Source organism: Colossoma macropomum, unplaced genomic scaffold, assembly GCF_904425465.1.
Source record: "Colossoma macropomum unplaced genomic scaffold, Colossoma_macropomum, whole genome shotgun sequence".
Lineage (NCBI taxonomy): Eukaryota > Metazoa > Chordata > Actinopteri > Characiformes > Serrasalmidae > Colossoma > Colossoma macropomum.
In genome coordinates, this window is record NW_023494800.1 from 4,591,972 (window position 1) to 4,619,712 (window position 27,741).

The 27,741-nt window shown below is 40.5% G+C and overlaps 1 protein-coding gene across 2 annotated transcripts in view; it reads left to right on the plus strand.

The window, feature by feature from the left end:
* sema4d (sema domain, immunoglobulin domain (Ig), transmembrane domain (TM) and short cytoplasmic domain, (semaphorin) 4D) overlaps window positions 1-27,741 on the plus strand; it is a 131,631-nt gene that overhangs the window by 54,150 nt on the left and 49,740 nt on the right. For both annotated transcript variants that reach the window (XM_036589027.1, XM_036589028.1), the window contains exon 3: window positions 4,949-5,019. The gene's annotated coding sequence lies outside the window, so the exon portion shown is untranslated. The remainder of the gene's footprint in view (window positions 1-4,948; window positions 5,020-27,741) is intronic.

Genomic DNA, 27,741 nt, shown 5'->3' on the forward strand with positions numbered 1-27,741 from the left:
ATCAACTGTGTACCAGAAACAGTCCTAAGTCATTTTTTCAAGACCATTTTCCAAACCTTAGACAGGCGTTTTTTTACTGTTCTGTTTGAACTGATATATGCAAATAAGTTTTGTTTTGATTGGCTGTGCTGTATTGTGCTTTGTTCAAGAAGCAGTCTGGGCTGAAACACGCTTTATAACTTCAGTGAGAATGGGCGTGGCTAAACCGCTATAGGGCATATATGAGAAAGTGTAATTTTTTGTTTGTGACATCACAAAAATAATGAATTCAAATCAGGCTGTTTTTTGCATCTTATTGTTTTCCATATGTGGAAATATGGAAATATATGCAGAGCGAACTAACAACTTTGTCCAGGATCTTGTTAAAGATGTGGGAGCTAAAATTGGCTTTTTATTCGCCAGCTTGTTTTGCAAATTGTCTGTTCCACCTTAAATGGTACCACAGTTACAATCCGGTACCTGTAGCATTTAAGGTGGAATGGGAAATTCCATTAAGTAGCTGGCAAATAGGAAGCCAACTTCAGCCTCGTTTAAAGATGAACATCGATCAGCCCCAGTTCGGTTCCTAGGAAAGAGTATGAAAAGTACCGACATCCTCTTTACAGCCCGGAATAGTAACGTTATATCTCTGTGCCTAGTCTTCCATATTTTTTCCTGTTGCTCTGTTGTCATTGTATGTCATTTTTGGGGGCATAAATATTAATGAGTCAAGACTGTAAATACAGTTGTCGGTGTAAATGGTTTTCCATTCTATGGCGCCTTTAAGCTGATTGGGCGGAGTTAAACTGCTGCAGGCTGAATAGGTGGTTTACTTAAACACACTGGTGTTTGTGACATCACAAAAACATCAAACGTCATCAAAACAGGCTGTTTTTGTAGCCAAGTTTCCGTATGTGGACGGTGTGAACTGGAAAATTGAAGGAATTTTCAATTCTATGAGCCCTTTTAAACTTTCACACTTGGTTTGACCCAAGGTCAGGTTGTGAAGCACTGAAGAAGTTTCATGCTCCTCTCCTCGCACTGCTTCAGGGGAGGGTCTGGAGACTCGTGACGTATTGAAGCGTCTTCAGTTTGTGAGGAAAAGAACGTAAACAGAATAGACGCCCATCTGTTATCTCACTGTATGGCCTGTTTAACCCCTGGACAGATCTCGGATCAGCCTCTCCCTATTAAACAAGTCTTAATCACTACTAGAGGAACTCCACACTGCTGCCAGGATGACCTCAATCTTTCTTTTGTCTTTTTTCTAGCTGGATGTCTGTTTTGAGCTGTAATAGAGGCATAATTTAGCTTTGCATAAATGCACAGACATTTTATCAGCCGGCCCACAGTCTAGAGACCTTCCTCATTTGCATGTGCTTAGAAAACAATGGCTGTTTTGTAATCATAGCTTGGACCGTTTGTTTGTGTGCGTATGTATGTGTTTGTATGGGGGTCTAGCAACAGGTTGTGTACCAGAAGAAAAGTCTCTCTCTCTCTCCTCGTAATGGTAAATAAATGTGGGTGAAGGTTTGAGCTGGCGTGCCGTGCAGTGCTGAGTGGGTGGATACTTCGCTTTTATTGCCCTTAAGGGTTGAATTTTTACTGCTGAACAAATGCCAGGAATATAATCTCACTGCTTTTGGAAAACAACTCATGCCATAACGTGTTTTTACATAAATCTCTTTTGCAAGGCTTGCATGACTTATAAGGAGATTTGCTTGCTTACAACCCTGTTTCCAAAAAAAAGTTGGGGCACTGTGCAAAATCTAAATAAAAATAGAATGCAAAGAAGTGTGAATCGTTTAAACCCTGTGTTCAATTGAAAATAGTACAAACACAACATATCAAATGTTAAAACTGAGATTTTTTTTTATTATATGCCCGTTTTGAATTTGATGCAACAAGTTTTGATAAAGTTGAGACAGGAACAGATTTACCACTGTGCTGCATCACCTCTTCTTTTGTCCATGATTTTCATAAAGAATTTCAAATTTTGATTCATCGGACCACAGGACACTTCTCCACTTCGTGTCAGTCCATCTTAAATGAGCTTGGGCCCAGAGAAGGCGGCGGCGTTTCTGGGTCCTATTTACCATGCAAAGAAGAAACCATATATAAAGTTTTGGCTTGCGCTTGTGGATGCAGCAGCGAGCTGTGTTCACGGACAGTGGTTTTCAGAAGTGTTCCTGAGCCCATGTAGTGATTTCCACTACAGAATCATGTCTGTTTTTAATGTAGTGCCATCTGACGGCCCGAAGATCACGGCCAGCCAGTACTGGTTTTCGGCCTTGTCCTCTGCATACAGAGATTTCTCCAGATTCTCTGAACCTTTTAATGATATTATGTACTATAGATGATGAAATCCCTGAATTCTTTGCTTTTTATGTTGAGAAAAGTTATTCTTGAATTGTTGCACTATTTGTCTGTGCAGTCTTTCACAGAGTGGTGAACCCCTCCTCATCTCAGACTCTCTGAGATGCTCTTTTTATACCCAGTTCTGTTACTGACCTGTTGCCAGTTAATCTCATTAGTTGTAAAATGTTCCATCAGGTTTTTTTTGTATCTTTATTTTATTTTTATTAATGTTATTATTTTTTTTAGCATTACACGGCTTACCAGTCTTTTGTTGCCCTTGTCCTTTTTTGAAACGCGTTGCTGTCATCAAATTCTAAATGGGCGAATATTAAAAAAATAAAATAATGAAAACATTTGATATCTTGTCTTTGTACAATTTTCAATTAAACACAGGGTTTAAATGATTTGCGCATCATTGCATTTTGTTTTTAGTTGCATTTTGTATTAGACCCCGTTTGTACCTGAGCATTTCATGTGACTAGTATCTGGATTGCAACCTGAAAGGATTTTGTCCACGTAAGTTTACACTTGATAGTCAGATGCATCTCTGGTTGGTCGAATTGAAATTCAGTTGCTGTTTGGCACATAATATGCAATCATTGTAGAGAAGATGATTAACTCAGATGTCTTTACAGTGGTGGTGATAGGAACCAGGGGTCGCCATGACTACAACACAAACATAGACATTTTGTTAGATATACAAAACCACCGGTTTTGGATAGTAAATAAAACATAAATTGCAGTGTTTTTTCCTGTGTTTTGTAATGTTTGTTTGTTCTTTCATTCATTTATTTATTCTCTCTCTCTCACACACACACACACACACACACGTGCATGAACTTTTGCATGTTGAAGCTGTGATATCAATCTAGCAATGTTCTGTGTGAGCATGTGCGCTTATGTCTGTAAGTGAACTATGAAATGTCTGAATGGCCTCATTGCGTCCGCACCACACACACACCACACACACGCACCACACACACACACCACAAACAGACACACTCGTCAGTGTGAGTGTTTTTACGAGGGTGACGACCTCATCAGCTCCTCCCTCAAAGTAAACTCAGACAGCGGCCTGGTCTCTTCCTGTTCAGACAGATCTGCCTGAGAGTGAGTGAGTGAGTGTCTGTTTGGTTCTGTTTGTATCAGGACTCTGTTAATGATGAGTAGACGGCCCTGGAGCTGAGGGTGGGCTCTGTTTGTTTGGTGCTTCTGCATGTCTGTATTTTGCTGTTATTATGCATTAGTCTCCATTCCACTTCTTATCTATTGTTTTAAAGGAATACTCCAGCTTTTTAAACGTAATCCCCATCTGCTGCGTCTGTAGCGTTCGCTTGATTACCACAGATCAAAATCTGGAAGCGTGGAGAATCTGTGGACTTGGATCTCGGCTACAAATCAGCATCTGACATTTGATTCTTATTTCAAATTGATATCTGATGTAGTTATTATACTTCTGAAGTGATTAGGTGATGCTGGGTTGCTAAACTAAAATATCTGCATTTTAGTCATTTTACTGCATTTGTAACCCAACAGAAATATATTTGTTTCTTTGTAATGCTGATCCAGTGGATTTAGTCCAAATTTCTACATTTTAGAAGTGTTTCTGTATCAGCGTTGGCACCAGCCCATGACTCCCACATCAGCGCATCCCTGCTTAAAATAGAAAACAATGATCAGTGGCTGAATTCAGTGAATAAATGTTTGGAATATTAATTTGCTGTCCACATGGTTCATGGAAGAGATTTGATTATACAGATTTACAGCTTAATTTAAAGGAACATGTTCTAAAAAATGTTACTCGCTGAAATCAGCAACGGCGTTTTTTGGCCTATTTTTTTAAGTACAGGAAAACGCATCAAAATCAGTTTCCTGTGGTGGTCAATCCTGCGCTACATGAGATGAAGTATTACCCTACGTTCACACCGGCAGCGACTTTTCGCCTCTTGTTGCCAAAAACGCTGGTCGCTCATTCTGAACTCGTGATTCTGAACTTGAGTGGACTGTTGGTTGCCATGGTTTCACTGATGCCAAGCACAAATCAGAGGCGTACCCGCTATAAATAAAAATCCTGGTGAGAAATCACTTATGTGCTTGTTTTAATTTAATCTCTGCGTCTGTGCGGTCAGTTTGTGAGGAAAACGGTATTTGGTCTTTTTTACTGTCTATTTGCTGCGAAAGCATCGCCGCCATTGTTACCCCTGTAGTAGGAACAGTTATCTAGGACCGTTTCACAGTAGCGGAGATAAAGCGCGTACTACGCTGCTCAGTGCTCAGTTCCTATTGGTAATCACCACATCGCTTCGCTCCTTATTTGCATAAAGTTAAACTCCGCTCAACTTTGTTGCGTCGTCGACTCCGCCCACTTCGCCTCACCAACTTTCGCGCCGCCTCCTGTCGCCGGAAATCACCAGCTGCCGCGCCGCTGCCGGTGTGAACGGAGGGTTAGGCTGAAAACTGCGCAGTGTTCCTTTAAAGCATGTCATCAGCATCTACTGTCATAACCCATCACATCACAAATAGTCCACATTGATTAACTCTGTTTTGCCACCTCTCTCTCTCTCTCTCTCTCTCTCTTTGTGTCTCTGTGTCTCTCTCTCTCTCTTTCTAGCTGGAGGATTTTTTAATTCTCTCTGAAGGAAGGATCCTGTCGTCTTGTTGAACATCGTGGAAGAGTTACAGGTCAGAATCTCCCACTCGCTCTGTCCCCTTTTTTTTTCCTCCCTCACGGTTCAGTCTGCTGCTCCCCTGTTTTTCTTTCGGCTGCTTGTTCGGAGCTGGAACTCCTCACGCTCACTGTCCCGCACTGCGCTTCCTCTTGTTTTGCGATTCGACTTTGGTTTTTATTTATTTAATTATTTTTCTCTTCACGTTTTTGACCCCCTCACGGCCTTCCTTTTTGGAGTTCTGTGTCCTGCATGATCCCCAAATCTGCTTTTGCTTTCGCTGAAGACTTGTTTATTGTGGGTTGCTGGATTTACTTTGCTTTGGTGGGGTTTCTTCTCTTGTTTTTTCTGTTTTAAGAGTTTTCTGGCTTTTTTCTTTGCTCCATCAAGAGCAGCCTTGTCCAAACTGCCCTAAGGTGTCAGTCTGACTGACAGACTTTTCACTGTTAAAATGCTTATTTGTGAGAATTTCAAGAAAATTATCGTGCTAATAGTGCGGACGACAAAGTGGTCTACGATTTCACGATAGCCCTGTCCCGTTTGGCGCACTGGAAGCCCTGCGGTCCTCGCCCTTAGGGTGTCCCATTTCTCATTTTGTTGTTCAGAATGGCTCTCCGTTTGGTCAGGACCGTGTGAATGTGGTCATTTTGGGCCGTTTCTTTTGGTCCATTCATCATGAAATTTACACACAATGTAAAAGACAACAGGCATTTTCAAATTATGCCAAAAACTGAAAAAGGCCAAAAATGGATATACAAGGTTTTCTTCCGACAGCAACTATATGTACAATGTACAGTTGTTTTTTTCTTGTTTAGCCCAGCTGTAACAGAGAAATAGTAATAGCAAATGAGATTTTTGTTATGTAATAAATCATTTAGTCATTTATTTGTCATTTAAGAAAGCAGATGTTATTGATCTTTGATTATTTTTCCAAAGGTAAATTTAGTTTGTCAAATTATGACAGTACGATTGCCGTACAGTGCGTGCTGCATGGTGGGTGCGTTAACGGCCACAGATCAATACAATAATGCGATTGGATTTAGTTCAATACACTATTAAGCAATACAAGGACCTGCAAAGCAGTTCACTTACAGAAATCTGATGCATCCTCAACGTTTGGCTGTCTTTCTTGGCGTGTTTCAGATTCTAGCTGAGAATAGTTACCGGATTGCTCTGCAGTTTCTTGTATTGTTTAACAGCGTATTGATCCGACTCTGCCTCACTGCTGTATTGAATTGCTGCCCATGTATCTTGATGTGTACTGTATCCATGAGACAGTGATTCAGACCCCTACAGTGGATGTGTGTGAGGGAGAAATTAGCATTTTCCTGTTTGCCAGTGTCCAGGAAAAGCAGACTGACTGGTGCTGCCAGAGGATGCTGAGAGTTTTCCCAGCAGCTCTCCAGAAGGTTTTTGTGTGCACTGACCCTAAATCACTGTGTGAAATCGGCGATGTGCTGCGGTGCTGAATAGTCCGCGAGTGGGACGCTGCCACTGCCTCTGTACTGTCTCGGAGAGTCCTGGGGCGACGTGGAGCAGCAGGAAGTGAGCTGATCTATGGCAGGGAAAACCGCTGTGTTTACGACATGCTTTTAATTCAGCCTGCAGAGAGGGGACTGTTTTATAGACTGAAGTGAGTATGCAGGACTACATACTACAGTGCTGCGTTTTTGAAAAAGCCAGTTTGATAGTCTTAGTTTTTTCCTTTTAATTCTCCCTATTATTCTGTTCTTCAGACACGGTTTAATTATCATGGAATGCATCCTGGAACATCCTGAAACTCATTCCACATGTATAATAATGTAATAGCATAATGATTAATCAAGTCTTGAAATAAATTATTGACAAAATACATGATCTTTAATATAAATGCTACAGTGCTTCTACCATATCCTCTTATTCGACTGCAGTCAGAGTAGACTCCTGTTATCTCACTGTTACACAAGTATGGGATACCGTAGCTACGACCTAGCAACACCTTAGCAACCACATAGCATACTGTAGCAACAGCATAGCAACATCTTAGCAACCACATGGCATACTGTAGCAACAGCGTGGCAACTCCTTAGCATCCACATGGTATACCATAGCAATGGCCTAGCAACACTTTAGCAACCGCAAAACGTACTGTCGCAATGGCCTAGCAACACCCTTAGCAACGACAATGCATACTGAAGCAGTGGCCTAGCAACACCTTAGCTGCTGCATGGCATGTTCTAGCAGTGGCCTAGCAACACCTTAGCAACCACATGACATACTATAGCAATTGCCCAGCAGCACCTTAGCAACCACAGTACGTACCATAGCAATGGCCTAGCAACATCTTAGCAACCACATGGCATCCCGTAGCAGTGGCCTAGCAACACCTTAGCAACCACATGGCATGCTATAGCAATTGCCCAGCAACACCTTAGCAACCACAATACATACCATAGCAATGGCCTAGCAACAGCTTAGTAACCACAGTGCATCCCGTAGCAATGGCCTAAAAACGCCTTAGCAACCACATGGCATGCTGTAGCAATGGCCTAGCAACACCGTAGCAACCACAGTGCATACCATAGCAATGGCCTAGCAACACCTTAGCAACCACAGTGCATACCATAGCAATGGCCTAGCAACACCTTAGCAACCACAGTGCATACCATAGCAATGGCCTAGCAACACCTTAGCAACTACAATACATACCGTAGCAATGGCCTAGCAACACCTTAGCAACCACAGTGCATACCGTTGCATTTTCCTAGCAACACCTTAGCAACCACAGTGCATACCGTTGCATTTTCCTAGCAACACCTTAGCAACCACAATGCATACCGTTGCATTTTCCTAGCAACACCTTAGCAATGGCAGTAAGTACCGTCACAGTGGCCTAGCAACACCCTTAGCAACCACTATACGTACCGGCGCAGCAACCATAGCAACAGCTAAGGTTGCTATGCAGTTACTACGGTAACAACCACCCAACAATACCTTAACAAGCTAGATTACTGTAGCAGCACGATAGCAACTGTATAAACTTACTGTATGAATTTATCGGTTATCAAAAACAATCAACAGTGTTCTTCAACTGCTTTAACCTGTTTTAGCTGGATTTGTCAACTTTCTCTTCCTAGTTTCTACAAAAAAAGATGGAAAATGTAGACGGGCCCTAACTGTGAGGTGCAGTAGAGCAGAAACATTGATAAATGACTGAGTTTCTGAAATTGAGAACTGTGAACTGTGGTTTACAGGAAAAGTCCTAAATTAGCTGTACACTATTTAAATGAGGGGTTGTGTGTTACAGTAATACAATACACTGGCGAGTTCTCGGAGCGCTCTCAGGGGTCTGTGTGTTTGTTCCGCCCTGATTTCGTGTGATGCTCGCACTGTGTGTGTGCGTGTGAGGATTACGGCAACGCCAGACCTCTGCGAGGAAGGAAACTCTAGGAAACAGATTTGCTGTTAAATGCCAGCTCCTGCTGCGCTGCACTCTCATCTGCGTCCTGAGAGAAACTGGAAACTAAAGCTGCCCAGGTTACGCACATACACCCACGCAGACGGGGGAGGAGGATCAAGATAACTAGCACTCGCTAAAAGTAATCTGGCCCTCCAAGGTTAAACTTGATCCGTGTCTAGTGTTTTCATACACACACACACACACACACACACACACACACACACACACACACACATATGAGGCACCTGCGGTAGGACATCATAACTCAGGCCTGTGATTTTTGCCTCTGATCTTTAGTGGCTCCCAGAATAGTGCTGTGGAGAGCAGGAGCTACACCCCTACAGACGAATCGTATCCCTGCAGGGTTCAGTGTTGACTTTTTCCTCAGGGCAAGTTGACCGAAAGTTCACCGTCCTGGACAGAGTTAAGACTGTCCTCAGCAAATGCTTTTAACCTTTTCAACTCCTTGGAACCACCAGTGGTTCCAAAACGCACTTCGTCATATTCTTAATAACTTACATATTTCATAAGCTACATTCTAAAGGTGGGGGTCGTATGAGAGCTGTAACTGTCTTCTTTCCAGTCAAATAGATGGGTGATGTGATTTTAAACCCTTATAATAAAAGAAGCTGAAGTTTTTTTCTACTGAAAGTCGACCCATTTTTCCACAAATCTGGGCTGTAAACTATAAACAGATGGCGTCTCTTCAGTGATCTGCTCTGTAAACATTATTTTTATAAAATAATACGAAGAGCGTCTAAGATTTTTGGCTTTCAGCAGTCAGTTGTGAGCATATAGCAATATGTGTGATCATAAAACACATGTTCTGTTAATTTGAGGGGAGCTTTTACAAAAAAAAATAAATAAAATAAAAATGTACATTTATTTCATGCAGTTACTGAATAATTTGCCTTACGAATTGGTCATGTAAATTCAGATGGACAAACCAAAATATACCCCTGGAGAATAAAAGGTTAAACATATTTTTCTAATATAAATAAAAGGATATGTGCAAAAAACATAAGTTATGTATGAACCTGAGCTTTGTTTTCAACAAACTGTTGAACTAATAGCAGTTGTACTGATTTTTTATCGTTATTGTTGTGTTCTCCTGTGTAAAAGACAGATTTCATTTTATTTGTAGTCAAAATGGGCAGTTATTTTTTTTAAGCATCAGAAAAAAGCAGAAAGCATATTTAACTAAATATAAGGTCAGTTTTTAGTGTATCGACCTTTCGCCTTTTATTACTTCTATTCTTTTCAGTGAACTTGTTTCAGTTTCTCAAAGAAATCGTAAGGGAAAATTTTCCCACTTCTAAAGTTCAGTCATTGAAGTTGGTTTTGCATTTTCCTGCTTCTTGTGGTCCAGGTAATCCCATACGCATTCAGTGATGTTGAGGTCTGGACTCTGGGGTGGTCAGTCCATTGTTCAGCTTCTTTGTCTGATGTGTCCGTCTCCTTTTCTCAGTGAGGTTCTTCTTGACAGCTACACATCCTCTCAGACCCACAGCGCTGAGTCGTCTTCTCACAGTGGAAGGATGGACAGAAACACCTGTGGATGTTTTCAGATCTGGAGCTTTATGGAGTTTATTTTGTGCCAAAAGTTTCAAATAAAATGATACAATCCACAATATTGAGTATAAAAATGTCAGAAATTTGTTGCAAATACAAATAATTAGTCAAATCAAACTTATTTTCCAAAAAGGCTTCTACTCATTTTCACTTTTTCAGGTATGAATTATTCACTTGTTTTCCCAGTTTTTGCTTTCATTTTTTCTGTTTGCTGATTTTGATGATACTTTTTTGCATCTGCATGCATCTGACTTTTGGTACTTTTTAACAGGGAGTGGGTCCACTTTCTGTTGGTCAACTGGCTTGGTGTGACCAGTCTTATAAACACGTAGCCACGCAGCCTGACCCACGCCGACATGACAGAACACATCATGCTGAGTGCTGCTATGAGTGCAGCGTTGTTTTGGCGTATCAGATGTTATGAGCAGTGTTTGATATTCTTTTAAACGGTTAAACATGTGATACGTTTGAGTCCTGTGTCCACCTGTTATTTTGGGCGTTGATGAATGAGCAAAGCTGCACCACCTTTGTTCATCTTTTTGAAAGATTAAGGTTGGTTTAACTCTCATTATTTGTATTTGCAACATATTTTGGACATTTATTAATTATATATTATACAATATAATTATTATATATTATGTAACATTTTGCTTGTGACTTTTATAATTTTATTTGAAACTTTTGGCACAAAATTAACTCCATGGATTTTCTCCTCTCTCTTAAAGATGAAAGCTTTAAGTGCTGTTTATCTGATGGGGGCAGTTTTGGTGTCTACCAGGTCTTCCAGGTGGTTGTTAGGAGCCCCATTTTCTCTGTAGGAACATCTCATTTTTTCACTTATTTTTACTTCATCTTTCTCTTTCCTAATTCAGTTGGATTATTTTACCTAATCTCCTCAGAAATATCTCCTGGAAATGTAAAATTTGTACTTTATCTGGGAATTAAATAAATGAGACGTGGTGATTTTGATCGCTCCTCATGCTACAGACGATTACCAGCAACCAGTGTGAGTGGCTGGATTTAACTCAGCGCACAAGCAAGTGAAAGCAGTATATGTTGTTAACTAAATGAATCTTCCCTGAAAAAGAATTCGGGCAAATGATTTTTGCTTCTGCTGCCTCGTCTTGGCAGTTTGACAATCATAAATATTCAACCCTTACTTGTACAAATATCTCTCACTCTTGTGTGACCTCTTCCTTTTGCTCTACCTCTCTTTTCTCATCTATTTCTCCTTTTCTCTTTCCTGTATTCCCTCCTCTCTGTCGCCCATCTCAATGCAGTGCATCTGGTTCTGTTTAATTCATTTCCGAGACTCTTATTAAGAGTGTATGAGAGTTTATGAGGAAGTTGTGGTGTTTTTACTGGCACCTCCTAAAGCCAGTCATTTCCCCGTGGTTAGGGGTTTAAGAGTCAGGATTTGGGGTCTGAGAGGGGAGGTAAGATAGCACGGGATGTTTTACCTGAGAACTGGCTCTTAAAGAACTACAATAATGCACACAGGCACACTGTAGTTCCATCTCTGTGAGGTGTTTCTGTTGAATTATGACTTTAGAAATACACTATCCATCCCTTCTAATGAGTAAATGAATCTACTTTAAGGCTCTTACTGCAGCTCCCTATTAATGCCCTTTAAGGATGAGTTAGGAGTGGCTCTTTCTGCCGTTTATCTACTCCTTCCTGTTTAATATGTTGTTGCATTTATAAGATATGTAAAGATAAATGTCATTTTGCATAACTAATAATAAGCCACTCATCAGTCACACTTTGTCAGTCTGTTTAAACAAATGAATAGTAAGTAAAACAGTGCACCACTCTTTCTGTCAGCTAAACCTTCCTGCAGGTCCTTTGCTGTCATATGGGGGTTTTGCTTTGCCTTTCTGGCCAGCATATACGCAGTTCTATCTGAAAATGTTCTCTGTCTGTCAGATCTGGCCTTGACTTCCACAGTTCCCCTTACCTGCCATTTCTGAATGACATTTCAGCGGAATCTGCAAGCTGGAAATGCTTTGGTATCTTTTTATAGCATACGACTGCTTTATAGGCATCAATTAGTTTCATTTACAGATCTTCAGCCAGCTACTTAGAGAAACCCGTGATTGTTAAATGTTAGTTGACATTGTGTCCAATCATTTATTACACTCTGAGATTTTCATCATCTGACCGATCCTAACCTATTGAGTCCTAATGAATCAATTAAGGCCTAATGAGTTAAGTTCTGAGACTTCACCAGCGAAAGGGCGTCCATAGTTTTTCATACAACTATATGGCGTAGCTCTGCTTTCACCTAAACCAAACCTTAACATCTGTTTTTCTTCACAAGGTCAAATTTCCTGTTACTGTTTTGTGAAATCCAAGACGTTTGGTCACAACAAAGAGAGCAGACCAGAGAACATGAGCAGTAAAGAAGTGTACATGTGCACACACTGAAGAATGAATAGAGCAATTAGTGCTATTATTCCACTTATGAGTGTTTCATGGCTCAAGTTTCTGTAAGGCTGTGTTACAAATACAGGTAGGCAAGCTTTCACTCTAGCTAGCACACTGTACTCCTCGTTCCTGTTTATCTAATGGGTTGACTCGTCCACTGGTACAGATTTTCTCTTCAAATGTAATTGATCAGTTAGAACAAGTTTGGTTTTTATAGTTTTTTTATTGGATATACATGGCGAATGTAGCTAAAGTAATAGAAGCATTTATAGTCACTGATTTCTTCATATCAAACAAGCCAGTACAACTGACACAGTTGCTCGCTCACCTACACAGGTAACTGTTTGAGTGATTCAAAAACACTAGTTAATGCTGTAGTTCCAATAAACATTAATGTATATAGTTAATCATATAAGTTGAAATAGTTTTTCCTCCAGATTTAACTAGCCTGTTCCACAAAGTTCTTATTACATGATTTGTATACAAGGAAACGCTCACTCATGCAAACTTAACATAAATTTGCTTTTGTAAAACATAGAAGTCAGAATCACATAATACGCATAAATACAAATAAACATAGTTACGTAAATATGCAGTAAACATATGTACAAATTTTCAACGTAAAAGGCCCATATCATACATATTTCTTGGTCCACTTAAGATGCATATGTGCGTTAATGTAACAAAGACTGACATAATTCATTTTTGCATAAACATTTTCGGTAACACTTTCTGTGAACGTCACCTTTGTAAGCATCTATAAACGCATTTATAACATGTTATAATGTATTCATAAGGCATTATAAACATGGTTATAAATATTTATAAAAAAGAATTACACTTTATAGCCATGTTTATTATACATTATGAATTGTTAATATAATACATTATAAATAGTGTTAATAACATGTTATAATGTCAGTGCCAAAGAAGTCAGTCCCAGCTTGGAGAGCGTAAAGTAAAGACAAATACCAAGCTAACGGTGGTGAACATTACCTTTCCCACATTGGGTAAAACACTGATGGCAGCACTAGTTTAAACTCTGACATTTGAAGCCTGTAATGTGCTTTACTGTGTATGTTTTAGTGTTTCAGTAAATCCTTCAGTAAATCCTTCAACTTGAAGCCTCACTCTGAACACTGGAGGAGGCTTTAGTACAGTACGCTTCACTTTACTTAGAGCGGACAAATACGACTTATGAGCTCTTATAATTTGTTATGAACAGTACTTATAATGTATTATGTTAACAATTCATAATGCATAATAAACATGGCTATAACGTATAATGCATTTTCATAAATATTCATAGCTATGTTTATAATGTCTTATGCATTATAACATGTTATTAATGTGTTTATAGATGCTTACAAAGGTGACATTCCTAGAAAGTGTTACCACATTTTCTAACCTCTCTTCATTTCTCAGAATTAAACAGGCTGATTATTGCTGTGCCTTTAAGACAGGTATGTAAATAAAGTCTGTTCTGATTGTTCTGAGGCTGTTTTTGCACCTTTCACACATGGACCGTATGGAGTGGGAGTGAATAGCACGTTTTAAAACTTTTACAGCGTTTACACTCTACATCAAACTCTCTTACTACAAAAAGCAAGGAAATTTTGATTTGCAAGATTAAATCTTTTCTGGTTCATCATGGTGCAATAGCTAATGTGAAAGGAGGCTAAGTGGTCGCATTAGACTTGCTTTGTCCAGACAAACTTAGACTTGGTCAGTACTACTGGTTTTTAGCTCTGTGATGTAATTTTGTCTGTTTTTATGGATATATGTCTATCATTAGTGTCCAAAACCACACAAGTAAGCCTACAAGCACACTTAATTAACAACTCAGTGCTGTTTGAGGACGTTTTTCTATGATTTAGGCGCGCAGTTTACACCATACTAAATGGTGGGTTAAATGCATGCTTTACTTGTTGGCTACAGTAGTTCTAAAGTAAACAGTTGGGGGTAAGTTTTTGTGTCTCAATCATCACTTTAAGGTTTCAAGAATAGTGACAGACTTTTGCACAGAATCAAACCAGATTCAGTCACTTGGACTTTGTTCACACAGCAGGTAAAAGTGGCCCAAATCCGATCTTTTTCTTCATATGTGACACAGATGTGAGTCAGTGTGAACAGATAAACACACTGAATCTGACATTTTCAATTCCGATTTCAGATGCTTTCCTATGTGGTACTGAAAACCGATACGCATCCGATATGCGGCAATGCGGCTCAGTGTGAACAGCCAGATCGGAATTCATATGACTTTTACGTTAATCCAGCTCCACGTTTGTCATAATTTTGCGCTGCTGAGACTCATAAACATTTAGGCTGATTTTTCTGTACAAAAAATTAGTAGAGATTTAGAAAGAAATGGCCGAACGCGGCCGTAGGAGAACGAGGCTGTAGCTTCAAAGAAAGCGAAGTTTAAAGAATCCGAGGACGCGAACCAAAGAAGTGACCGCACCCTTTTTACAGCGAGCTCCAACACATTCTGGGTGATGAGCCCAGCTGTCAGTCAGTGAAGCTTCATGATGGCTCCTGTGATGCTGGTGAAGATGAAGCTGAACCCTCTGGGAGCGACTGGCGTTTGGTGGCAGTCGTGATTGTTTACCTTTGGATGAGCCGTGTGAAGCTCTGTTCTTTTACTCGTGTGGGTCAGTTTAGGAGCTGATCTGTTCAGACTGATGTTCACATTTAAAAGATAGTGTGAACAGCCAAACAAAAAAATCGGATTTGGTGAGAAAATCAGATTTGGGCCACTTTACCTGCTATGTGAACGTAGCTTTGGTTCCTCGGGCTGCCCCCAAAGTGTTTTCTGCTCAGTCAGGGTCAGACATTCATCCACATATACACCTGTTCTTCTTCCCTGTTAACAGCAAGTGTATTCTGAGCAATGCAGATGCCATCCACAGGCCTGCGTTCCGCTGGAAGTACAACAATAGCCGTTTAGCATGGCCTGTGATTGTGTCTTTCACCCAAGTCTCCAGTTTCTCATAGTCTGCATGCTCTCCTTGACGTCTCTCATTGCTGCAGTGCTGCTCTGTGTTCAACACCTGTTCGGTGGAGAACGATGCGTGTTGGAGGAAGCTTTGTCTAAAAGTGTCCCAAGCATGGCGCTGCGGGTGACTCATCACGAGCCTCGTACGGATGATAGTAACGTTAGCGGAGTTGACCAGCAGTCCAGAGAATTCCCTACTCCTCCGGAAATAAACCCTCTAAATGCAGCTTCCTTTCTTCCTCTTGTGCTGGTCTGCTTTAGAGGCTGGAACGCTGCAGGACTTTTAGGTGACTTTGTAAAGTTTGACCTCCAGACCAGAATAGAGCTTCAGCAGCAGATGTTAAAAGTAGAGCTTGCAGTTTTTCAAACCAGCCTTTTTTAATAGACAGATGAAGAGGCAGCAAAGCTAGTAATTACTTTTTACAGTGTTGTAAGAAAAGTGAAGTGAAGTGTGTGTCTGCATGTGTGTGTGTGTGTGTGTGTGTGTCTGCGTGTGTGTGTGTAAAGAAAAGGGAAGATGCTTCTAAAGCACTTTTTACAAAAGCTCCATGTTTCATTTTTTAAAACAGTATTTTTTTTTTTTTTTCAGATTAAGATTTAGGTTCAGCCTTAAGAGATCATATACATATGAAACACAATATTAATACATATAGGTTCTTATTGGCCTGTTATGATCATCAAAGTTTAGCTGACATTTAATTGTCATGTAAGTAATTGTGATTCATCGTTTAGTTGTCGTTTTTCATTCACTGTATGCAGCTGTTAAAGTAGAAGCGTAAAGTGTCCAAACTGGCTCATCAGCTCATCTCGCCTCCTAGCTGTTAATTCATAGACGTTCCCAACCAGTGACGGATACAGTCTGAGTCTGTGTTTGTAACATGTCTCTTTGGGTGTTTTCAGCTTTATGTAATTTACACACTCATTGTCCATTACTCCAGTGCTGCTGGAGTTTTTAAACACCTCAGTGTCACTGCTGGACTGAGAATAGTCCACCAACCAAAAATATCCAGCCAACAGCGTCCTGTGGGTAGCATCCTGTGACCACTGATGAAGGACTAGAGGATGACCAACACAAACTGTGCAGCAGCAGATGAGCTACCGTCTCTGACTTTACATCTACAGGGTGGACTGACAAGGTAGGAGGGTCCAATAGAGTGGACAGTGAGTGGACACAGTGTTTAAAAACTCCAGCAGCACTGCTGTGTCTGATCCACTCGTACCAGCACAACACACACTAACACACCAGCACCACATCAGTGTTACTGCAGTGCTGAGAATGATCCACCATACACATACACACACACACACACACGTGTGTGTATATGTGTATATATATATATATATATATATATATATATATATATATATATATATATATATGTGTGCGTGTGTGCGTGTGTGCGTGTGTGTGTGTGTGTGTGTGTGTGTGTGATGTCTCTTATGGGACATATTATTACATGTATGTATTAAATATGGGACATTTGTGTTCTGGCATAAAACCATGTGTGATATGATTGAGTTTCCCAGGAGGCCCTTTTTTAATCCACACACCTCTGCAGCCTCTGTTTGTTTACAGTCTTTTTTTTACCTCCTTCATCATTTCTCCATCCTCTTCCTCCTCCTAGCTCTCGTGAGCACTGTAGAGAATGTGGTGTTTTGGGCTCTAAATATAGGCTTTTACTGTAGCTGACCCCGCATTTGCCTTTAGTGTGGTCACTGCAGCCCTGGCCTAGCTCAGCACCCTGACTCGGTGCTGTAATTATATGCGAGGGTATCTATTTTGTGTCCTTTGCAAAGTACTTGGGTTGCCAAGAGCTCTCAGACTTCCCTTCTGTGATTTTTACAAATTTATTTATTTATTTATTTATTTATTTATTTTTACAGTGGTGCAGCATGGGGCCTGCTGCTGTTAGCCCCACTTTAGAGCTGTGAAGTAGATCCTGTAGTAAAACTTATTTATTTCTTAGTTTATTTATTGTGTGCAAAGCACAGTAGTTTAAACTTGCTGCTGACCTCAATCCTCAAGCTGAAAATCTGATTTGCGCTGTTGGTCACGTTTTGTAAGTTCCTCAAACCGTTTTCTGTTCAGTTAGGAATCTAGGGCAGGGTAAGTAATCGGTAATCTCTCTTTGGGAATTCTTTTCACTGTGGCATTTTTTTTTTCAGCTGTAATCTAAGAGGAAACAGTGTTTTTTTTTTTAATGAACAAGTGGTCTTTGTAGATCATTGATTTGGAGGTGATTTGAGGGGGACTTCTAAGCCGTCGCAGTGGAACTGGCCTGGGGTTTTGAGCTGGGCAGAGATAATGACTCTGCCCCCGCAGAATGGCTGATGAGTAACAGGTGTCGAGTAGTGAAAGCTGTGTGTCATTCCTGCGGTCTCTTTGTACATCCTCAAGTTCTTTCAGCTGTCTTTGTTTAATCCTCCGTCTCTGGGTTAAACGTATGTGCATTTACCCATCGTTTATAATAGCTGTGGTACGTTTTATTGGAGTCCCTTTGTTTTCTGTTTCCTTTCAGATTTCTCTGTATGTAAAAGAGCTCTCATACAGACCTACAGCCCTTCAGAATGATGTCATGAGGCGTTTGTCAGATCTAGTGCCAGACCGAAGACTTTGACTCATTATTTATAGTCCAACAGACGTCTGTCACCCGCCTCTGTCCTCTGCGGGCACCGGATTGTGTTACTCTGCAGCTCGACACAAGGCCACCAGACACCACAGTCCCTCACTGCCTCTTAGTCTGCACCATATGGACGAAATTGACAAAACCATATTGCATCTACACCAATCAGGCATAACATGATGACCACCTCCTTGTTTCTACGCTCATTGTCCATTTGATCAGCTCCACTTACTATATAGGTGCACTTTGTAGTTCTACAGTTACAGACTGTAGTCCATCTGTTTCTCTGCATACTTTGTTAGCCCCCTTTTACCCTGTTCTTCAGTGGTCAGGACCCCCATGGACCCTCACAGAGCAAGTACTGTTTGGGTGGTGGATCATTCTCAGCACTGCAGTAACACTGACATGGTGGTGGTGGTGTGTTCGTGTGTGTTGTGCTGGTATGAGTGGATCAGACACAGCAGTGCTGCTGGAATTTTTAAACACTGTGCCCACTCACTGTCCACTCCTACCTTGTCAGTCCACCTTGTAGATGTAAAGTCAGAGACTTTAGAACCCTTTCACAATGCAAAGAACCCCTTAATCATGCAGAGGGGTCTTTGAGGGTTCATGGTTCCTTATAGAACCATTTTCTTTACTAAAGAACCCTTAAAGAACCATCAAGTGCGTATGCTCACAGTGCCCAGTATGATAAGCAGTTCATTCTGTCCTGGTCAGAAGGTCAGAGAGAGATTCCCTGCGAGGCTGGAGCTGCTAATGACCGGAGAGATGAGCAAAGCAAGTTTATTGATTAGGCTTATTAAACAGACCAGCAGATATTTCCCCCTCCAGTCAGAGCAGATGGAGAGAGAGAGGGGGAGAGAGAGAGGAGGGCAGAGTGGCCAGTATCTAGGGAGATGGATGAGTCCAAACACGAATCAAAACAACAGTGATGTGCTGTGACACAGGAAGACGATGAGAACCCTAAAACACACAGAGCGAGCGAGAGAGGCAGGCAGGCTCTTGAGAGAGCGAGGGATCGTGGGAGATTTCAATAGGCCCAGTGGGAAAGCAGATTTTGGCAGAAAGGCATTTTGGGTCGGGCCTGAGTGGCACCATATTGATGCCCCATCAATGTGCCATCTGAGCGGATGCCAAGCGGTCGGGGGGGTCGGAGGGGTGAAGCTGGGGGAAAGGGGAGAGAAAGGCGGAGATTGTGTGCGGGTACGCATGAGAGAGGGAGGTTTGGCAGGAGCTGAATGTTTTGAATCGGCACATGGCTGCCCAGTTGGCATGGTGCCCATGGCTGTGACCCATTTGCCTTGCGGAGCTGTACAGTGCAGCGTGGATCGAACAGGTGCTGACCACACTGTGTGCTTAAAGACCAGGCCGAGTCCAGCAGGACTTTAGCATATAGTTAATAATAATAATAATAATAATAATAATAGGCTACAAGAACAGCCTATACAGTAACAGCACAGTAAGCTTTAGCTTATGATATCATTTAATATGAAGCGATGCAAAAAAAGCAGTTTTATTAATCATTCTTCATAATACACACAGTTCATCACCTTAATGTTAATTTTATTTACATTTTTCACAACTTTTAAGAGCAATTAATAATGTACTAGGTCTTCATTTAAAATGTGCCACTAGATTAGTGTAGTAGCTTTTACGTTACGAAAAACAAAAGTGCTTGTTTATAAACAGGTTACACTAATGAGAACTGGTCAAAATGAAACATAAGGTAACTAAATTTTATTTACAATATTAATAATATTATCAAATTCTTGTTATTTTTTATTATCTTCATTATTTTATGTTGAATACATGCTTTGAATTTGAAAGTATTTTAAAACATTTAATCTAACACTGAATACATTTACATGCACTTAATAATCGCACCATAATCACAGTTATCTGATTATTCAAATGGTCGTGTAAACAGCACACTCTGATTTCTTAGATCGGAGTAAGGTCTGAAAATACCACTAAGAATCCGATAAAGAGAGCTGGATTTCAGCTCAGTAATCAGATTTCTCAGTGTATGTGAACTCTTACTCTGATTTCTTTCATATTTCTCAGTCTGCACATGTGCAAAAACAGAGGGTGGTACTGGAAATAAGCAAGTAGCGTCATCGCGAGATGCAGCAAAACACTTTTGGAGCGACGCCAAAAACTGACTACATGCTAGATGAAATGAAGGATTTAAATATTCTTCATCTTGTAGATGATGGATGTTCATATTTTCAGGTAAAGTGGCGCGAAGTTTAAGCCGTGGTATGAAGTCTGAGTTTCACGTTGTGTTTACGTCACGTCTTCTTCTGTGAGTTTATTGGCTGGTTACAGAGCAGAAATCTGATTACTGTCTGACTTATATAGACCCAGAGTTTTCACCTTATCTGATTACATGAGGATGTAAACATGTTGATCGGATTACTGACGTGCATGTAATCTAAAAATTGCTATGGTGATGAAATTTTGGGATGATCGTTTCTGGAAAATGAGAAAAAGGTAATAAGTTACTTTAGAAAACTGTAGAAAATCTAATCAAACATGCAGCAGTTAAGATAAAGTCATGTGCTCTACACAAAAAAAGCAAAAGCTGTATGTGGTGATATGGAAATAGTTATCATCATAAGGTGATGTAGTGAGGGATTACAGATTTCCAGAAGACCACATCCCTGTAAGCTCCTGGGAATCTTTCGTGTTCTCCCTGCTGTAAATCACCTTCCTCCGCTCGTGTAGGGGTTAATAACTACCTCACAGGTTGGTTTGGTGCACTAGAGCAGAAAAAACACAAAAATGCAGTGGATGAAGTTTGCGGGACTTGAATTTGGACCCTGGTTGAGATGGTGTTAACACTGGGCTTTTGTTAAACTGGACACTGGCCAGCAGTCCTGCTCCCTGGCTGAGTTATCCGTTCATCTGGGCTCTGGGTTTGAGTGGAGGATATGATTCCTTTTGGTCACTCACTGACAACATGGTTCATTGCGTAAGGTTTGACCTTCAGTAGGAGCTGGGCTCTGTTGGTTTGTGTGTGTGTGTCTGTTAAACCAATTTCCGATCTGTTCCATTGATTTTTGCGTGGTGCCCTAGAGGGAGTAACGAACCTCTCGGACAGATGTCAGTGGTTTTGTAGTGGTCTGTAGTTTTAAATTGCTGTCCTACGGTACAAAATAAAAGTTCAAGCTGCAAATGCAGAAAACACTCATCAAAATGACAACATATACGCTGCATTTTACAAACGCACTGCTTATCATCGCTGTCCAAAGAAAAACAAGCATCTCTAAAACAGCAACTTCACAGGAGAGAGTAAAAACACCCCTTACTTTCAGTGTAAGTTGATGGAAAGAGACTTTATTCTAAGCAGTTTTAGAGCAGTTCTGTTGGTCAAATCATTACGAAATGTAAAAATCACAAAAAATGGAGGTACATGTTTTTCATTGGACAGCGACGATATACAGGAAACATATGCAACTTCAAAAGCCGCCACAATACCCCTCGCCCCCACCACTTAGCCCTTACCCCTCTGTTTTGCACGTTTATGCCAAGGGGTAGGGTGTCCCGATTTTTGTTGAGATAGAGGGGCGGGGTGAAGTGTTAGGGCTACATGGCTCTCCAGACTTTCATCACATCAAATCCAGGACTGATACTGAAACCTCGAGTATCAGCTGATGCTGATCCAGTTATGTTGTTGTTGCTGTTGCTGTTGCTGTTGCTGTTGCTGTGGTTGCTGTTGTTGCTGCTGCTGTTGTTGTTGCTGTTGCTGTGGTTGCTGTTGCTGTTGTTGTTGCTGTGGTTGTTGTTGTTGTTTTTCTTTATTACCGAGCTTTAGGATGAGATTTTAATTGAATCTCTTTGCTTAAGCTGCTGTGTAATAGTACAGTGCTCAAACTACTCAAACCACGAAATACATGAATATAAAAGCCACAAAACCTCACCTTTTTTACCTGTTTAACTCTTTTATTAAGAAACATCCGACACTTCCAAGCTGGCTTTCCATTCAAACAAAAGGAGTCAGTCAGTGTTTCCATCAGCTACTGTTAAGCAAATATTCCTGAAGATGACGAGGGCTGAAGTCGCTGTCCCACTTCGTTCATCCACCGAACTTCTGTGAATGTCAGTCCAGACGTAACACTGATACTTCGCCATCATGTGTCACCTTTATTGATTGATGAACTTCATCATCTAGTCGATGGGTAAAACCTGGATGATATTTTGAAATTTTTAAAAATAATTTCTGCCTTTTCTATACAGGTTTTTTACATTTTATTTGCAGTAGACAAGTAGTTTCTATGTAAAGACATAGTGGAGTGACATCATGATGAGCAGACAGTGAAGTCACGCCTCCTGTGTGTGTGCTGTAAACTGAGGTTTTTGTTTTTATAGCTGGTCTGGCTGCACATGCATGTTAGTCCTGCCTTGTAAAAACATCAGCCCTTCCCACGTTTTGTTTTGCCCCCAAAACATAGAGAAAACATTTGCCCCTCAGTTTACGGCACACACACAGCAGGCGTGACTTCATCGTCTGCTCATCACGCCGTCACTCCACTATGTCTTTACATAGAAAATACTTGTCTGCTGCAAATAAAATGTGAAAAAACTGGATGGAAAAGGCAGAAATTATTTAAAAAATTGCAAAATATCATCCAAAAAAAAAAAAAAATAAATTTTACCCATCGACTAGATGAAGAAGTTTATCAAAGCAAAGTATCAATGTATCTTAGACGTATCTTAACCATTTTAAGTGTAATGAAAGAGTAAAATCAAACATCTTTGTAGAATCTTAACATGAAACTAAAAGGAATTACAGGATATACTTAGTTAATTAGTTAACACTGAATGTGATCAGATTAGTTTTGTTTTTCTTTTCATTTTTCTCTCTCTGATATCCGATCCAGCAGTTTTCTGCTGGTATTGGCCTGATACTGATGCTGCGTTTCGATGAGGTGCCGTCTCATGCTGTAAAGTCTTTGTTTGGAGGACACTCTGGAGTTTCCCTCACGGCCGAGAGGAGGGAAACTGTAACGGATACGGCTGAAAAACTCATTTAGAGCCTCGCTGTGCCCTTTGAAGTCCCTCTCAGCTCGGGGCAGTTCCATCCAGAAGAGTCAATAAAAATGCTTTCCTGTGATGCTGCCACGCTGAAACGATGTTCTGATGAATTTGTTACTATAGCAACAGGCACCAGAGCCGCTCGCTCGCCTGCTCAGGTTCCTCTGGATTGTTTTTCCTGACTCTGATTTCTTTTCGTGCTTCGCTTTTCTTCATATGCAAGCCGCCATCCTCATATCTGGACCTGCCTGGAGCGTCCTGCTGTTCTTTGATGGAGGTCGGACTACATTCCATCTGTGGTTTTCATGCTGAACCTATTTGTTTGCTGTAACTTTAAGGAAATATTTGGTGAAAAATCGAATTTACCCAGTTTCCCCTCTTACCCCAAATGTACTGGATCAGCCAAGACGTTTGGTGTCTGAAGTTTGCTTCTTTAGTTTTACACCAGAGCTACGAGGCTAATGTAGCTAATAATGGAAGTTTATACCCTAATAATTAAACCACATCTCAAAATTATCACTCACTCGTCAAACAGTGAATGCTTTTACATGCACAGGATAATCCCATAACTGCAGAAAATCAGATTTTGTCAGTAATCCGATAATCATTAATCAGATAATGGGGAAACTCCAGGTCTACATGAGTCAGACTGTAATCAGATTTCTGCTTTGCAACCAGCCAATGAACTCACAGAAGACGACGTGACTTAAACGTAATGTAAAACTCAAACTTCATGCCGCTGCTTTTTTTTTTTTAAACATCGCGCCGCTTTACCTGAAAATATGAACATACATCGTCTAGAAGATGAAGAATATTTAAATCCTTCATTTCGTGAAGCATGTATTTGGTTTCAGCGTCGCTCCAAAACTGCTCGCTTATTTCTGGTACCGGTGTCTGTTTTCGCACAGGCGCAGACTGAGAAACCCGAAAGAAATCAGAGTAAGAGTACAGCAGAAATCTGATTACTGAGCTAAAATCCAGCTCTCTATCAGATTTCGTATTCGAATTTCTAGACCTTACTCCAATCTAAGAAATCAGAGTATGCTGTATACATGACCATTTGAATAATCAGACAACTGCAGAAATCCAATTATGAAGATTGAGTGCATGTAAACACACTTAGTGTTGTTGTTCAGCAATCTTAAGTAGACTTGCTTAAGTGGTTTCTGATACTGTATGACATACGAGTACTGTAAAGCCCTGGAAAAGACTTTTGACTAATTTTGATATTCGAGTATCCATAAGAGTTGAACGGATGTCCAGTTAGCAGAGGAGAAGGAATGAAACAGCCAAAAAGAAAAAAAACTGATTTCAGCTGAGTTGAATGTGGAGCAGACGGTTTTATCGTAGAATGAGTAACAACCAGCCTCGAATGGGCTCATGAGCTAAAGCAGATAACCGTTAACATTCCATGCCGGACGCTTTAGTTTTAGTTTATTAGAGATATATATTCGAACTGGTTTTGGACCGAACATCAGCCGAGCCTGTTCAGAGATGATAGCTGCGCTGTCTCTGCCCTCTCGCTGGGAACACACCCACATTCAGACACTCATATTTAGAAGAGGCGAAGTGTACAAGCATTCAACAAAGCATAACATACACTCTTAAAAAGATGGTTCTTCAAGGGTTCTTCAGTAAAGAAAATAGTTCTGTACAGAACCATGAACTCTCAATGAACCCTTTGCAAGATTAAAGGATTCTTTGCATCATGAATGTTTTTCAAATTGAAGGAGAATGTGCATGAATGTGCTATAGATGGTTCTTTATAGAACCTTTTTGAAAAGGGTTCTATATAGCACCCAAAAGAGTTCTTTTGTTGTTAAAAGCCTGACATGGTTACAACAGAAGAACCCTTTTGGGTGCTTTACAGAACACTTTTCAGAAAGGTTTCATATAGAACCATTAACAGCACATTCTCCATCAATCTGAAGAACACTTTCACGATGCAAAGGGTTCTTTGAGTGTTCATGGTTCTATATAGAATCTTTTGCTAAAGAGAACCTTGAAGAACCTTCTTTTTTAAGAGTATGTAACAATAAAAGAAGGCTACTTGGTGCTATATAGAACCGTTTTCAAAAAGGTTCTATATAGAACCATGTACAACACATTATCCACCAATCTCAAGAACTCCTTCACGATGTAAAGAACCCTTTGATCGTGCAAAAGATTCTTTGAGTGTTCATGGTTCTATATAGAACCATTTTCTTCACTAAAGAACACTTGAAGAACCATCTTGTTTAAGAGTGTGTAAGAATAGAAGAACCGTTTTTGGTGCTGTATAGAACCCTTTACAAATGTTCTATATGAACCATTTACAGCACATTCTCCATCAATCTGAAGAGCTGTTTCACAATGCAAAGAACCCTTTAATCATGCAAAGGGTTCTTTGAGTGTTCATGGTTCTATATAGAACCATTTTCTTTACTGAAGAACCCTTGAAGAACCAGCTTTTTTAACAATAGAAGAACCCTTCTTGGTGCTATATAGAACCATTTTCAAAAAGTTGTGTATAGAACCATCTACAACACCTTCATCAATCTGAAGAACATTTTGACGATACTGAGAACCCTTTAATCATGCAAAGGGTTCTTTGAGTGTTCATGGTTCTATATAGAACCAGTATCTTTGCTTAAGAACCCTTAACCATCATTTTAAGCATGCACTTAAGAATATGAGCAAAGTGTTCATGTTTTACAGCTGTTAAAACATAAAATCAACATTTCACTGATTTATTTTTGGTCTGTATACTTTCTTTAATTTCTCGTCAGTTAAATGTACTGAATACCTGAGTAGTGATTTCAGTGTTTAAGGCACCTCGAACACTTAACTGAGGACTCGCGTTCGTGTGCATCCCTAGTTTCTAGTGTGTTGTATTTTCTACATTTGCATCACATGACAAATGTAAAGTAATACTTTACAGCTGAAGCTGCTGTTATAACTGACCTTTTAATCAGCCAGCAGGGTCTCGACTCCTGAACGATTTCGTTTTCTTTCTGCTCCTGTTAATCCTCTCTGGAGATGTAGTTCACCAACCCAGAATAAATAAATAAATGGTCGAGAGACTTTTCCAAAAATGTCATCACTTTGTGATTTTAGAAGCATTTGATATGGATATGCATGCTAGAAAACTAAACATGGCAAGGAGCAGAAAGAAACACGGATGTTGCCGTTTTTGATGCAGATAAAATCACCTCAACCTCAATTCAACTCTATTTTGTTTATAAAACACTTCTTATAACAGGCATCGTCACAAAGCAGCTTTAGTGAAATCTGTGTGAAAGCTGCGATGAGCACGGCAAGGACAACAGTGGCAGGGAAAAAACTCCCTAAGAGCAAAAGGAAGAAGCTTTCAGAGGGACCAAGACTCAAAATAGCATCGCATCCTCCTCTGGTTGACACCAGCTAGCAAAACAATAACATGAGCAATATGCATAAATAATGAAGAATGACTGATGTACAGTAGTGAGTTATGAAGAAAGAAATTATCATTGGATAAAAGCATTTAGGTTAATCACTGATAACCAATCATAAGTCAATCTAAATACTGGTTAACCTAATACTGTAAAGAGCAGAATTACCCCAAAACCATTACTTAAATTCGATCCTATCCAGATCGGGCTCATAACAGTGTTATACACTGTTTATTATCAAGGAGGGAGCAGGAAATCTGATTCCTTTGGTTTTTGTATGACACTCCCGTCTCTATAGACCTGCTGAAATCCTTTCATTGAACTGGAAAAGCCCAAAAACCTGCTTGACCAGATCCGACCTATCAGCATTCTCCCTCTCGCCGCGTGGCACGCGATGGGGTTCGCACTCGGACGCAGATAAGCAGATGTTATCTATCCAGTGATTTACGCGAAGCTGAAACCGCAGGCTGAGCCGAAACATCCTGAGTTCTCTCTCACAAATCTTGTTCAACTCCTGACTAATTACAGCTTCACAAAACGTAACCAACACAGCCGCAGGTAACTTGGTTTACGAATGCGGTTAGCAGCTTTCTCTGTTAACACGGGTGCGATCAACATGAAAGCCCGACGTTTGACGTACAGCCAATCACGTGAAGATATGAGGAGTCGAGTGGTGTGTATTTCAAAGGGGGAAGAAATCAAACTATGTAGATATGTAAAGCCTTCATAACAGCTAAAAGCTGTCGTTGATGCCTGCATGTTAATGCTTATTGGAGTAATTAATGAATTAATTTCTTGATATTCCCTGCTAAAAAGCAATATTCTTCATGTGATTGACACTGCAGACGTTAGAAAGGCAAAAAAAAATTGACCTGAAAATGACCGGAGGCATCCACCTCATTTGGAAGGCCCTGATTGGTTCAAAAGCTGTATATGATCTGAAATCCTGCACGTAACCTGCCCTAGAGCTGGTTAGGCATGCAGCGCAGGTTCCACGGTGATGTTGCCTGATTAAAAGTGATGCACCGTCACACCACCACCACGTCAGTGTTACTGCAGTGCTGCGAATGATCCAGCACCCAAATAGTACCTGCTCTGTGAGGGTCCATGGGGGTCCTGACCACTGAAGAACAGGGTAAAAGGGGGCTAACAAAGTATGCAGAGAAACAGATGGACTACAGTCTGTAACTGTAGAACTACAAAGTGCACCTATATAGTAAGTGGAGCTGAT